Here is a 15,972-nt window from a genome sequence, read left to right on the forward strand (position 1 = left end):
AGGTTTCACAGGATTAACTGCTCCACCTTGGCTGAGGCCTGGCTTTATTTTATACCCTCATGATCACACATCTACTTGGCACACAGTTTCATTCTCAACATACATGTTTCCATGGAACCTAACAACACACAGGAAGCCTAGAGAGATAGTCAATGAAACATTGTTGCTAAAGGCAGGATCAGTGGGTAAAATCAACATGACCCAGATATGGATTAGGGAATTCAGAGTACAGATTTGCCAGAAGTTTTTATACCTAGAAAAGAGGATCCTATCTAAGTGGGTATATAAGAATCCTTAGGTTTAATTTTTCAAGTGGGATCTCCTGGTAATATTCTGGGGGGACAGAATGGGACATCTGTATTAACCCTGCAAGCATGTTGCTCTCATCTACTTTTCCTGGGGCTAAGTAAAAATAATAATCATGGCAATTCCAATAATAAGGGGATGTTAATAATGAAAGTCACTTGGGGGGGGGGGTTCAGTGGATGTTTCCATCCTTCCTGGGAGCTGCTTTGCAGTCTCTGGTTTCCACGTGGACCATGTCAAACAGCATGGTCTTTGATGGCTCCCAGAAAGGAGGGAAACTCTTTGCTATGCTATAGCCTTTAAAAAAAAAAAAAACCCTTACCTTCCACTTTAAAATCAATACTAAGCATGCCTGTTGCAAGGCAGAAAAGAGCTAGGCAATAATTTGCACAGGATCACGCAGCTAGGAAGTTTCTGAGGCTAGATTTGCACCCAGGACTTCCCATCTCCAGGCCTGGTTCTCTATGCACTGAGCCACCTCTCTAGTTATTAAGGTTAACAAAATGCTTTCCACACAAAAACCTGGGAGAGTAACAGTGTAAGTATTATTCTTCCCATTCTAGAGACAGAGATAGAAATGGTCTGGTTGTCATCACAGAGTGAAAATAGAACCCAAGACTCCTGACTCATCCAAAGGGTTTACTATTCCTTCTAAGCTCGGGGTCTTTTATAGATCTGTTAAGTACATCTCTGTCTGAGTCATTAATAAAAATGTGCACCATCCTGGGGCCAAGCAGTTGCCTGAGTCATGACCAGAGAGACCTCTCTCTCTAAATTGAATTGGGCCATTAATCTGCACTTTAGGGTCTATCAAGATCTTTCCAGAAACTAACTGGGTCAATCAGTGTGTAAACTCTCCCAGCTTGGTTCCCCTCATGCTTTTGTCAAAGACACGGAAGGAAAATGTTAAACAGCAAAGAGCCAAGCCGGTATCCTTGAGGACCCCATGAGTGACCTCCTTCCCCACTGACACGAAGCCACCAGCAATGACTGACTGGGGCCATCTTTTTGGTAAGAGCATGAGCTATCAAATGCAGTGACAAAAAGGAGGGCAGTGAATGGGCACTGGCTGAATTGGGCCCAAGGAAGGATGACAGGGAATTCCAGAGGAAAACCCAGGAAGACTTCTAGGAACTGATGCAGAACAGAGAAAGCTGGCAGAATCTGGACTTGCCATCACCCCCAAGGGCTCATGATTCTACTCCTTTATCCTATCAGATTCCAGCCCTCTCCCTTTGCCTCATACTTTAAGCCCATTCTTCATATTCGCTAGGACCTCCAATCCCTCACCCTGCGGTACGATCGCCTCCTCCCTGCTTGGGTTATTCCACTCCCTTGCCAATTGTTGACCCCCTTTGGGACCTCCTTTGACATTTCTCAAGTTCCTTGCACCCTTATGTCATCACTGGCACCTTGCCCAACCCCAACACTGAGTTACTCCCATTTTTCAGCTCTTCTGCTCCTACTCATTTGCTGCTTGGGCCCACCACAAATTCATGAATTCTCATCTCCACGGGGCTCACATTTCATTTTACTCCTCCCTAATTCTCTCTGCCCTTCATCCCAATAGTTGTTCTAACCCATCAATCCTCAGGGAGTCTGTCCCTTTCCCCCCCAACCCTTTTGGGGAGAACTTGGCCTATAATAATAATGAGAGGGAAAGGAAAAAAAGGTTCTTTCAGTCAAGTGAGCAGAGCAAAGAGAGCCAGAGACCCACACCTGGAGCACTTTACCAAAAGCACAAGCTCGGAAAAAAGAGCCCCACAGTGTGGGTCTCAGCCAGATTTATCTCCCGAGCATCCTTATGTAAAATGAGGACGTCACTTAAAAGGATGCTGGGACTGTAGCTCAGGTGTGGCAAATTTTCCATCTGCACACCTCCTACTACACAATATGGGGTATTTGCAGAAAACTACCCCCCTCCCCCCATCTCAATGGTCCCTGACAACATCTCACATTATTTCCTCTTTTATTCCAATCTCTCCAATTTGCTAAGGCAAGATGAAACATGGAAGAGGGTTGGATTGGGACTCTAAGGACCCAGGTTCAGTTCCTAGGTTGGCCACTTATCAGGTGACCGAGGGCAAGTCACCTGACCTCACACTTTCTCACTTGCCTCATCTGTAAGATGTAGAGGTTGGGCCAGGTGCTATTAAAAGTCCCTTCCTCTTATTCTTTCTCCTTGCTGAAGCCAACTACACTCACCCGTGCCCTGGAGGCTCCTCCAGTGGACTGTCACAGCTAGCATCCTCTCCCACTCAAGCTTTATCTGTTGTTCCATTGTGTCTGACTCTTATTGACCTCCACTTGGGACTTTCTTGGCAGAGATCCTGGAGAAGTTTGCTATTTCCTTCTCCAGATCATTTGACAGATGCAGAAACTGAGGCAAACAGTGATTTGTCCAGGGTCACACAGCTATTAAGTGTCCAAGTCTAGATTTGAACTCGGGACAATGACCCTATCTCTGAGTCCCTCTTCTGCTATCATCCCATATCTCATATGTTTTCTTGTGTGTAAAAAGTCTGTATTATATGTAATTTGGATTTTTTTGTAAATAAACTTTTATGCACTCTAAAATATATGTATATATATTGTATATTGTATAAATATGTATATATATTGTATATTGTGTGTGTGTGTGTGTGTGTGTGTATATATATATATATATACAGCTACCCTACTGAAGATCTAGAAAGTAAAGCGTGTATCACCAAAGTTCTTGGCCTTGTTAAATGGTTCGACATCAGAAAAAGTTATGTTGGTCAACATAACATTAAAGAAGAGGCCTTTGGGCAGCTGGGTGACTCAGTGACTAGAGAGCCAGTCCTGGAGATGGGAGATCCTGGGTTCAAATCTAGCCTCAAATACTTCCTACCTGGGCAACCCTGAGCAAGTCACTTAACCCCAGTAGCCTAGCCTTTACCATGCTTCTGCCTTAGAACTGATATTTAGTATGATTCAAAGACTGAAAGTAAGGCATCTCAAATTCAAAATGTCCAAAACATAACAGCTTTCTATCAAAAACTTCCCCTCTTGGATAGGATTAGAGATGGAGACTCTAAATGATCAACCTGGTGCAAATATCAATAATATGGAAATAGGTCTTGATCAATGACACATATAAAACCCAGTGGAATTGTGCATTGGCTATGGGAGGGGGGTGAGAGGAGGGGAGGGAAAGAACATGAATCGTAACCATGGAAAATATTCCAAATTAATTAATTTGATAAATTAATTAAAAAATTTTTTTTAAAAAAAATTTTAAGTCCTCTTTGGAAATGAAGGATGAACAACCCAAATCCTATCAGGCTTCCCCACTTTGGGATCCACTGGACTTCTGAATCTGTCTTCTCAAAACTGGATTCTTCCCTACAGCCTGCCCTGTCACGCCTTTCCATACCCTCCCTCTTTGGATATGGCAAGTCCTTGCAGACCCATTGGCCATGGGGTCTCGGAGGTGCCTCCTTGTCTTGGCAGTGTCTCCACTGCTCTTCTTCCTACCTGGGGGCTATTCTGGGCTGCCATCTAGTAAGGAAGACAGAAAGCAGCAGTTTCCTCCCCCCCACCCCCTTTTCATATTAATCTCCTTGGATTCCAGGCAAATATGTTCTCCTGAAATACGACTCCTCTCTGGTGCAAACTAATCTATATTCTGGAAAGCTCTGCAAACCCTAAAACCATTATCTAAATATTAGCTATTGACTCTGAGCATCGTCCTTAATTAGGAGGCCATCATTCTTCCATTTCAAGCATGGTCTAGAACTTCCAATCCTACTCTCAGACCTGATCTCCTTCATCAATTGTTTAGTTCCCAGATAATTTTTCACTCTGAAGCCCTTGCCTCTGCTCAGCACTTGGCCAGTAATAGAAGCATCACTCCTGCACCAAAGGCTTTTGGTTTCTTGCCAAAGACCCTACTAATCTCAAGTTATTCCCCAATTGATAAATGGTCAAAGGCTATTGGTCAGGCAGTTTTCAGAAGAAATCAAAGGTATGTAGTCATATGAAAAAATGCTCTAAATCACTATTGATTAGAAAAATGCAAATTATAACTCAGAGGTGGCAATTCACACCTTTCAGATTGGCTAATATGACAGAAAAGGAAAATGATCAATGTCATAAGGGATTTGGAGAAATTGGGACACTAATATATTGTTGGTGGAGTTGTACCCTAATGCAACCATTCTGGAGAGCAATTTGGAACTAGGACCAAAAAGCTATAAAACTGTATCCCCTTTGACCCAGAAATACCTCTACTACTAGGTCTGTATCCAATAGAGATTTTTTTTAAAGAGGAAAAGGATCTCTGTCTACAAAAATACATCAATACAAAAATAGCTACCCTTTTTGCTGTGGCAAAAAAAAATAATGGAAACTGTGAAGATGTCCATCAATAAAGTAATGGCAGAACAAGTTTTGGTATATGATTGTAATGGACTACTATTGTATCATGAGAAATGACAAATAGGATGAGTTCAGAAAGACTTATATGAACTGATGCAAAGTGAACAGAACCAGGAGGACATTGTACAGTTACAGAAATATTGTACAATGATCAGCTATGAAGGACTAAATTATCAGGAAAACAAAGTTCCAAGGGACTCGTGATAAAAAATGCTATCCATAGCCAAGGAAGGAACTGTTGGTGTCTGACTGCAGATCAATGTACATCATCCTTCACTTTATTTCCTTCATGAGTTTTTTATCATGTGTGATGTGTCTTCTGAAATGGTATCAGAAATCTGGAAATATGTATTGCATGAAAGCACTGGTATAAACTATGACTATTTACCACCCTTGGAAAGGGGGCAGAGAGAAAGAGAATCTGAATTGCAAACTGTCACTAAATAATTGTCAAAAATTATATGATTCTACATGTAATTGAAAAAAATTAAGTTTAAAAAAGAAATGACAGGCAAGATGCTTTCAGAAATGCCTGGGAATACACCAAGATAAATTCAGAATGGGTGAATGACTTAAATGTAAAGAAGGAAACTATACGTAAATTAGGTGAACATAGAATAATATACCTGTCAGATCTATGAGAAAGGAATGATTTTAAGACCAAGCAAGAGATACAAGATATTACAAAATGCAAAAGAAATAATTTTGATTACATTAAATTAAAAAGGTTTTGTACAAACAAAACCAATACAGCCAAAATTAGAAGGGAAGCAATAAATTGGGGGGAAAATCTTTATAACAAAAACCTCTGACAAAGGTCTAATTTGTCATATTTATAAGGAGCTAAACCGGTTGTACAAAAAAGCAAGCCATTCTCTAATTGATAAATGGGCAAGGGACATGAATACGCAATTTTCAGATAAAGAAATCAAAACTATTAATAAGCACATGAAAAAGTGCTCTAAATCTCTTATTAGAGAGATGCAAATCAAAACAACTCTGAGGTATCACCTCACACCTAGCAGATTGGCTAACATGACAGCTATGGAAAGTAATGAATGCTGGAGAGGATGTGGCAAAATTGGGGAATTAATGCATTACTGGTAGAGTTGTAAATTGATCCAACCATTCTGGAAGGCAATTTGAAACTATGCCCAAAGGGTGCTAAAAGACTGCATGCCCTTTGATCCATCCATACCACTGCTGGGTTTAAACCCCAAAGAGATAATAAGGAAAAAGACTTGTACAAGAATATTCATAGTTGCGCTCTTTGTGGTGGCCAAAAATTGGAAAATGGGGGGATGCCCTTCGATTGGGGAATGGTTGAACAAATTGTGATATATGTTAGTTATGGAATACTATTGTGCTCAAAGGAATAATAAACTGAAGGGATTCCATGTGAACTGGAATCCAGGAATGGATGCAGAGTGAAAGAAGCAGAACCAGGAGAACACTGTACCACACTGTATCAAATGTAATGGACTTCTCTACTAGCAGCAATGCAATGACCCAGGACAATTCTGAGGTGCTTATGAGAAAAATGCTATCCACATCCAGAGAAAGAACTGTGGGAGCAGAAACACAGAAGAAAAACATTTGCTTGATCACATGGGTCGAGGAGGAAATGATTGGGGATGTAGACTCTAAACAATCACCTTACTGCAAATATCAATAATATGGAAATAGGTCTTGATCATGTACACATGTAAAATCCAGTGGAATTGATCATTGGCTATGGGGGGGGGGGGAAGAGGGGAGGAAAAGAACATGATTCTTGTAATTATGAAAAATTATTCTAAATTAATTAATTAAACTTTAAAAAACTTAATTAAAAAAAAAGAAAAGGAAAACCTAGGAAGACTTATACTGACTGATGCAGAGTAAAGTGAGCAGAACCAGAACAATGTACCCAGGAATAGCAATACTGTGAAGGATTTCTCGACTCTCAGATCCCAGATAATTCCAAAGGAATTGTGATAAAAAAAAATGCCAGTCACCTCCAAAGAAACTAAGAGTGTCTGAATGCAGATGGAAGAATAAAATTTTCTTTTTCTCATTTGAGGTTTGGGGTTTTTTGGTTGTGCTTTCTTTTGCAACATGAATGATATGGAAGTATTTGTATAACTTCATACGTTGCTATTGTTGTTCAGTGCGTTGTTCAGTTCAGTTGTGTCTAACTCTTCATGACCCCATGGGTCAGAGTGTCACTCTAGGGTTTTCTTGGCAAAGACACTGGAGTGGTTTGCCCTTTACACAGAGGTTAAGTGACTTGGCCAGGTCACACAGCTAGTATGTATGCGAGGCCACATTTGAATTCAGTTCTTCCTGACACCAGACCCATGGCTGAGGTCTTGCTTATTCCCTTTTTCCTGCCTTGCAATCATCTACATTCCACAGGCCAGGATTCCCTTTTGCCTCCCCACACAGAGAATCTTGATTTGGTTCAGGTAGGGCTGATCCAGGGATAAAAAGTCCCAAACTCATAGGCCAGGGGTCTAAGGTAAGAACTACTAAAATGGCCAAGAAGCCAACCATGGAGTCCAGGCAGGAAGACAAGTGAAGCCCAAGTGAAGAATGGATTGAGAACGGGAATGAGCAAAGGACAAAAGGAGGCCAAGAGTGGTGAGGGAGGGAATGAGCCCCCTGGAGGCAAGGGTGGGTCAGCTATGGAAAGTGGTCCCGGAGGAGTTGGGGCAATTCTGAGAAAGGGCATGAGCTACAGTGGGGTTTAGGATGTGGCTGAAATAAGCTAAATAAGGAGATCCTTCCTGTTGTGGAATCTACAGAATGCCGTGCTCAGACCCTTCAAGGGATTTACAGCCTAAATACTGAAATTCCCCAGGATGGTGGCAGGAGGTATAATAGAGAAGATCACGAACCCCCATAGATGAAGCTAACTGAAAAAGCTGGGGAAAAGACTGGAAATCAAGACGTAACCGTCCATGGGTGGTACAAGAGATCTCAAAAGCACAACGACCATGGAGGGATGAGGGTAGAAGGTGGCTTTGCAATGAAGAACAAGGCAAGTTGCCCAGCTTCCTCCCGACCCTATTGGGAATTGGGGAAGGAGAGAGAAAGGAGGGCAACCACTAAAGAGGGATACAAGGGTACCCTCTGCGAAGAGTGAGGCTTCAGTTAATGGAAGGAGGTGGAAGGAATGTTGGCTGAAATGTTGGCGCATGTGGGAAGGGTGTTGACCCTGAAAGGCTACCACGGGATGGACTTGACAAGACGAAGTAAGTTAGAATGGGTCTGGGAAGATTCACATGAACCAATATGGAATAGTCGGAAGAAACAGAATGACATACAATGATAATTTTTTATTTGTTTTATATTTATATTAAATATATTATATTAAGTTATATTAATATAATATTTATTTTATAATTCATTTATTTGGAGGGGGTATTTAACTAATTTAGAATATTTTTCCATAGCTACAAGATTCATGTTCTTTCTCTCCCCTCCTCTCACCCCACTCCGTAGCTGACACACAATTCCACTGGGTTTTACCTGTCATTGATCAAGACCTATTTCCCTATTATTGATATTTGCACCAGGGTGATCGCTTACAGTCTATATCTCCAATCATATTGATTACAATCTTTTGTAGGAAAGCGATCAAGAATTTGGATTAATTCATCACAATTAATTAAATCATCGCAATTAATCCATCACAATTCCAGAAGACCAATGATGAGGTGAGCATCCCCCCTTTGACAGGAAGGTGACGGGCAAAAGTCGTAGAATGAAACATACATTTTCAGACAGAGCCAACAAGTAGGTATTAGCAAAATGAACAAAGATGATTTGTTTTTAAAATTCATAAAGGGGCAGCTGGTTAGCTCAGTGGATTGGGAGCCAGGTCTAGAGACAGATCATCTTGGGTTCAAATCTGACCTCAGATACTTACCAGCTGTGTGACCCTGGACAAGTCACTTCAACCCCATTGCCTAGCTCTCACCACTCTTCTGCCTTAGAACCAATACACAGTATTGATTCCAAGATGGAAGGTGAGGGTTTAAAAAAAATTTTTTTAATTCATAGAAATTGCTCATTGGCTACAGGAGGTGAAAGAACATAAATCATGTAACCATGGGAAAATATTCTAAATTAATTAATTAAACAAAATGTTTCAAAGCTCCGGGCAAAAAAATAAATAAAAACCCATAGAAGAGAATAGAAGGCAGTTCAGAGGTCAATACAGATAAGCAGGGCACTTTAGGAACTAATGTGCTGAAGTAGCATATGCTTAAAAAATAAGTGGTACATAATGAGATCTCTAGTCTTCTTTTTCTATTCTTTACATATAGAAATATTCAAAAAGTTTAAAATAGGGGGCAGCTGGGTGGCTCAGTGGATTGAGAGCCAGGCCCAGAGAGGGGAGGTCCCGAGTTCAAATTTGACCTCAGACACTTCCTAGCTGTGTGCCCCTGGGCAAGTCACTTGACCCCCATGGCCTAGCCCTGACCACTCTTCTGTCTTAGAACCACTACACAGCATTGACTCCAAGACGGAAGATAAAAGTTAAAAAAAAAAAGTTTAAAATGCTTAAAAAACATCCACATTCCTTGAGAGCAGGGGCCGTTTCAGTGTTTGTTTTTGTAAACTCAATGCCTAATACAGAATAGGAATGCACTATATTCATTCATTCATTCATTCATTTGCTTTTTATTTATTCACATCATTCTACTTTAGGCCAAGCAACAAGGCCTGCCCCATTTCAACATAAAAGGAAGCGACCTACCAGTAAATGGATGATGAGAGGGAAGGCGTGTTTTATGCTTCCTAAAGTTGTCCAAAGTGGGCATGTTGGCCTTGAACCCAGCAGCCTCCCTAGACCCAAAATGGGCTTTCGTCACACAGAACCCTTTAGAGCAACTTCTCTCCTCCCAAACCCTTACTTACTTCAATAGGCCCAGGATTTGTGACTCCAAACGTGTTTATACACCCTCCACTGATACAGGCCACAACCCTTCCATGATGATTTACTGCATTTCTGAAGCCGAAAAACCAACCTGGGTCATGAGTCCTTCCGAACGTTAGTAGGCTGGTCCTTTGATACCAGTCTATGGTTGTCAGCCCCACATCTGTCTCAAGACAGACAATTCTTCAGGGAGATCCTCAATGGCCAAAGGGTTAACAGAACTAGGGAGGAAGGGACGCTCCGGAACCAGAAGCGTCAGGGTCCCTCCTGCCCTCCACAATCAATCAGTGATGCCCCATCACCCAGATGGCCAAGGAATCAGGCAATTTGGACTCCATGGTGGGCATTTAGAACGTGTTACACTCAGGTTGTAGGGACTCCTCTAGGCCCATTTCTAGGAAAGGAATGTGTGTGTGGGGGGGGAGTCCATTCTCTCCCCCCAAGAAGTCCTCCCTTAGAGGGGTACATAAACGCCCTTCACAGCAGTCCTAGTTTCTCTTTGCAGCCTTAGTTCACGTTTCTCGCCCTCACTCCCTCTGCGTTACTCTGCAATCAGCACTCTTCTGTCTCTGCACTTTTGCCTTCTTCTGGGTTCTCCTTCTTCCCCATTTCTGCCTTCGCTTCCTTCAAGGCCTCCTTCAGGGGAAGCGCTTCCTGACTCCTCAGGAGCTCCTCTAGATCCACGAGGATGCTGCGCCTCCCTCCATTCCACCCCTAGAGTCCGTGCGGCCGGAGGTCCCAGACCTTTCATTTGGCAGAGGAAGAGCTCTTGGTTGAGTGGGATCCCAGCCGTTGAATGGAAGTGTTTGCTGCCCTTCTCCTCCACCTTCTCCAAGGTCATCCCACTGATCCTGACTGGGGGGCTGCTTTCTTCTGTCCAGGAAGCTGCCATGCTGGGAAGAGCCTCACAGACTGGGAGGGCACAGCAGGATGCTGCCACAAAGCGAGGGGCTCGATGTGACCGCCTTGAGGCCCCTCCTGGCTCTCCCCACCCTTCAGGGTCTAGTCTTTTCCGTCTGACAAACCTCCACGGTCTGGAGATGCTCCATGGCGGTGTCGGATGTGGGGGGACGGCAGTGGTGCCCCCACTTGCACACAAGCTTAGTAGGGCTGACAAGGACTAGGGTCACTCACCCCAGCAGAACTCGGAGATCCTCAAGCAGGCAGAGAGGGTTCTTCCCACATGGTTATCCTTTCCTCTCCCTGAATAGAGAAAACATCCAAGGGGGGAGAGGAACGGGACGGGACTAAAGGGAAAGAGCCAGCCCGGGTTTGGGGCAGTTCCTCTCTCTGACCTCATTCTAGAGCCAGAAATTCAGGAGCCACTAGGTCAAAGTGGCGGGAAGCAAAAATGACTGGCATGCACATTAGCTTTGGGGATAATCTTAGGATCAAGGAGGAAAGGAAGGGGGGGGGGGAGATTCTTGGGATTCCTGTGGTTCCAAGATGGAGCAGAGGATGAGAAGAGCAAGCAAGGAAGGGAAGGAAAAAGAAAAGGCAGAGAGGACGCTGGGAGGGATACAGCTGAGAGGCGTAAAGGACTTAGCATCAAAATGGCCTGGGTTCAAATCCCACGTCTGACCTGTTAGAACGACAAACTTGCGTGATCCAAGTCTGTTTCATCTGCAAAATGGAAATGTTGGTATATCTGTTTCGCAAGATTATTCTGAGGCGGGATAGGCAAAGCCCTCTGCTAAGTGCCACCAATATATCTGCGGTTATTATTCCAGATATTCTACACTCAGCAGAGCCTGGCCCAAATGGAAAGTCAGTTCTCGGTTGGTGCCAAAGCCAAGCTCAGACCCACTCTGCGCCTTCATTGTGTGTTCCCACGACGTGTTGTTCCAGGACTGCTGGAGACTAGAAACCTTTCCACGGGGCTTTCCTAGCCCCCAAATAGGCATCTGGCATCAACGGTATTGGGCTGATACCCTCATTTTAAAGATGGTGAAATGAAGGCAGAAAGGAAGGAACTTCCTCAGGATCGCAAAGCCAGTCCCTCCTGGAGCTACAGCCTGAACGCTCCAATAGGGTCCAGGCCCTTCCATGATTCATCTACCACTTTCTACTATCCCACACAGATCTTGCTTTTTCACTTTCAACAGACTTAAAGAAGATGCTAAACAAAGAACACAGTGGACTCTGGCTACTTTAGGGACAAAAAAAATTTTTTTGAGTATCAGCAGCAAATGCCAAAACAAGAAAAAATATAAACACGAAACATGAAAACACAAGGCCCAAGAATAAAATCAAATTTTAAAGATAACCCACCATGAGGCAAATAGGTGGCTTAGGGCTGAACACAGGAGGTCCTGGCTTCAAATCTGGCCTCACACACTTCCCAGCTGTGTGACCCTGGGCAAGTCACTTGACCCCCATTGCCTAGCCCTTACCACTCTTCTGCCTTGGAGCCAATACACAGTATTGACTCCAAGATGGAAGGTCAGGGTTTATAAAAAAAAAAAATATTCTCTGCTCCTGGATGTTTTTCACCCTGCCTTCCTCACGGACCCTGAACATATGGCACGAAAGAGAAGAGTGCCACACACTGAGAAATGATCACTTAGCATTTGAGGAAAGTAGAATAAAAGACTATAAAATAATAAAAGACTAGAGATAGCAAGCTGCCCTCTAACCTCCGCTTGGGGTTGTTGCATTCAGGGAAAGGGTGTAAACTCAAGTTACAGGTGTGCCAGCCTGTTTAAGCTGAAGAGATCTAGAAGTGGGGCAATAATCACTACCTGACTACAATCAAAAGGACACAATGAAACAGCATATTCTAGATGCCCTCCTCCAATGTCCACTCTAAACTTTCCTGACCAAATCTATGCTAATCTTCCAAGAGTAGATTTAAAAATAGAAATGGTTCACAGGCTCTTCACTCAGTAACAAGGATGGAAACATCACCTTGTCAGATTTGCTTTATTTTAGAGTATTAAAGAAGCTTGACTTATCAGTCCATTGAGTTGGAGCTAGTTTGCAAGGCCACTGAGTCCAAACCATTTTTAAAATTAAAAGGGGGGGTGGGGGGTGGGGGAGGGCTGAAAGACAAAAAATGACTTGCCCCAAGACATGTGGATAGAAAGCACTGAAGGAAGGCTTTGAACTGAAATAAAGTAGTCTGAATTGGTAGGTTGGTAGAGGTGGTATCAAGGTTTGACGGGTCTTGATAACCCAGTGAGGATAGGCCTTGCAGACCTCCTCCCACAGGCGCTTATCTAACACTTAGACCAGTTAAAAAACAAAGACAGGTTTTTATTTGAATCTCAGTAAACTGGATGGAAGGATTAGGAAATAGGATGCCCTAAATCTAAATTTTCTAGCTAACCCAAACCCCCTTCTAAGATCCATGCAAAGGGATATCTTCTGGCCTTCCAGCTCCCTAATTCACTACTCTTAAGATTTTTCCCCAGCTATCTTACTACCTGACTAAAATCCTCCCAGATAAGTTCCGGTAAGGTATATAGCTCTTTAGATCACGTAGGCTGACCCTTTATCTCAGGGACCAACCCTGGCCAGTTAGGCCCAAGATGTCTGTAGACCTTCTGGTCTTCTTTCACTGGTGGGCCAGACACAGAGTTCAGAGCAGCTGGAAACACTCTCTCAGGATGCTGGAATCTTGAGTAGATGAAATAGTAGACAGGTTTGTTCAAACTGGACACCAGGATCGGTAGCTTTGGCTCCACAGGGATAAGAAACCAAACCCCCACTCATCGCTCACACAGAAACAGGAAACCAAAAAGCCCAGTTTTCTCTGTGTCCACTTTTTATAATGTCCCAGATTCCAGAACTGAGTGTATTGTTCCATGGCATGCGACAAGGTCCCTCTTTGCAAACTCTCCTCTCTGCTACCAATTTGCAAACTATTTCTTCCCTTTCCTCATTACAGAACCCAGATCTGAACTATTTCTGTGTGTGTGAACCAGGGTTAATCTTGGTGCACCCATAGATCACTGTATGGAATCAAAATCCAATTCCCCTCCAATGGAAACTGCTGAACCTTTCCCATCATGCTAATTGAGGGCTAAGTAGTAGTTCTATTTCTCAAGAAAAGAAATGAGAAGGGGAGCCAGGCCTCTGTTGATTTTTTACAACATAATGCTTTCCAGTGTTTCTGATCTTTGGAAAAGTCAATGTCAGAAAGCTAGTTGTAGGGGCAGCTAGGGGCACAGTGGCCAGGCCTGGAGTGGGAGGTCCAGGGTTCAAATCTGACCTCATATACTTCCTAGCTGGGTGAACCTAGGTAAGTCACTTAACTGGATTGCCTAGCCCTTGCAGTTCTTCAGTCTTAGAATTGATACTTTAGACAGAAGGTAAAGGTTAAAAAAAAAAAGCACAAGCTAGCTGTAACAAGTGAAAAGTGATGAGCAAATTATCCTGAGCAGCTTTATTACTTACCTCCTTCTATACCACCAGGCTTCAGTGAATCTCGTACCCTTGATTACAGACAAAAGACCAGTGAATCTGGTCTGGACCAATGCTGCCATGTTCATGAAATAATTATCGGGAAAGGTCACCATTCCAGCACCTCCAAATATGCCTTAGCTGTTTGTTGCTCACAGCAGTGAGATACAGCAGGACAAAGCAATCTTTTGATTCTACAGCAAAAAGCCAGTTCTGAGTCAAAGGCTTACCTGAGCATAGCAAAGCTAGTCTAGACAGCTGCAGGGCTCACCCTGAGGAAGCATGCATTCTTACCATCTTTCTGACCCCGCCTCATTACCTCACTGATTCGACCTAAGGGCATTGAAAACAAAATATTACTGAAAAGATTCCAGGACAAAACTGGACACGTAGGGAACATAGAAGACTTCTAGATTGATTACATTATTTTAAATTGCACTTTTTACACTGCTTTTGGGATGGAATTCAGTTCCAAGTGAAACATCAGGAAAATCTGGGGAAAAGCATTAGCAGAGGAAGAACTTTATACACTATTAGGTAAATCCATTCCCCAAGCAAAAGTCCCTAGAATGACTGACATGAGGTGACTGGCATGATTTTTCAGAATAGCAGTCACATTCTACAAGCCTTTAGGCTAAAAGACTACATATCTTGTGACTTCAGTATCGTGAGGTTAAAACGGAGTGGGGGGGGGGGGGGTTTGCAGTTGTCAAATGACCTTTTCAGAAAGCAAGTTAGGGTTAGGTAGGTGGCTCAGTAGATTGACCCAGGCCCAGAGGCAGGAGGTCCTGGGTTCAAATCTAGCCTCAGACATTTCTAGCTATGTGACCATGGACAAGTCTTTGATCCCCCCGTATGTTACGAGTGCCAAACTGATGACACAAGTTGGCCGTATCCAATTTCTCTTTCTACTCTGTCAGTTATGTCCATAAAACCTTGCAATGTAGTCAAAGCATTGTTTCTGGGAGCACCCAGCTGCTGAAGCACACACAGCTTCTCTGGCCAGATAAGAGGATTCTCTATTTTACCTCTTAAAAATGTTGATGGTGCTGGCCTCCCTGTGCACTCATTTATCATGGAAAAGTTTATGCAATTATCCAAGCAGTCTCTCCATACTTGTGATGCTTTCTAGGAAGTTGGCATGTATCATCCCCTCCTTATACCCTTTATAGGGCATAGCCAATGATGAAAAGAATCCCATGACGATCATTTAGGCATTGCTGCCAGGACCACAAGATTCCCTGATCTGTATTAACAGTGACAAGGAGCTCTATGTACATTGGTCCTGGATTCTTTCAACCTTGGCATCCCATTACTGCTCAACTTTATCTGTGCCATTAAAATGTAGCCCTTCATTTCTATACAATAACTGCAGCAGACAAAGCTACCCTTAAATTGGTTTAGCTCTCACAAAGTAGAGCAAGGGCATCAGAAATTTAAAATTATTGCACTGCATCTTGGCTAGTGCTAGAAAGTATCTTATATTGCCACCTCTATAAACTAGTGGGTCTATTTGGATAGGAACACAATTTACAACTGGAAAAAAATTAGCAAATTTAAGGAATTATCTTCTCAAACAATCTAAATCGTACCTAAATTAGGGGTCATTTTCAAAATAAATTTACTGCATGACCTTAGAAAAGTCAAGTTATATTACCTATGCAATGGGGATACCATCTAACTTGCCTTAAGCTAGAGAACTGCCTTCATCTTCCCACTCTGATCAGCAATTCCAAAAGTATTATTTTTCCAAGTCTTTCTTAACACACAAGAAACCCTGCTGAGTCGATCACATGATTATACCAGCTGACAGTTTAACAATCAGTTATCAGAACTGCAGTATATTTAACTTGCTCACTATTCTTTTTGATGATGACCTAAAGTACCTTATGAAGTTCATAACTTCACTTTAGCTGTAAATTACTTTGACA

Source organism: Monodelphis domestica, chromosome 2 (assembly GCF_027887165.1).
Source record: "Monodelphis domestica isolate mMonDom1 chromosome 2, mMonDom1.pri, whole genome shotgun sequence".
In the NCBI taxonomy this organism is placed as follows: domain Eukaryota; kingdom Metazoa; phylum Chordata; class Mammalia; order Didelphimorphia; family Didelphidae; genus Monodelphis; species Monodelphis domestica.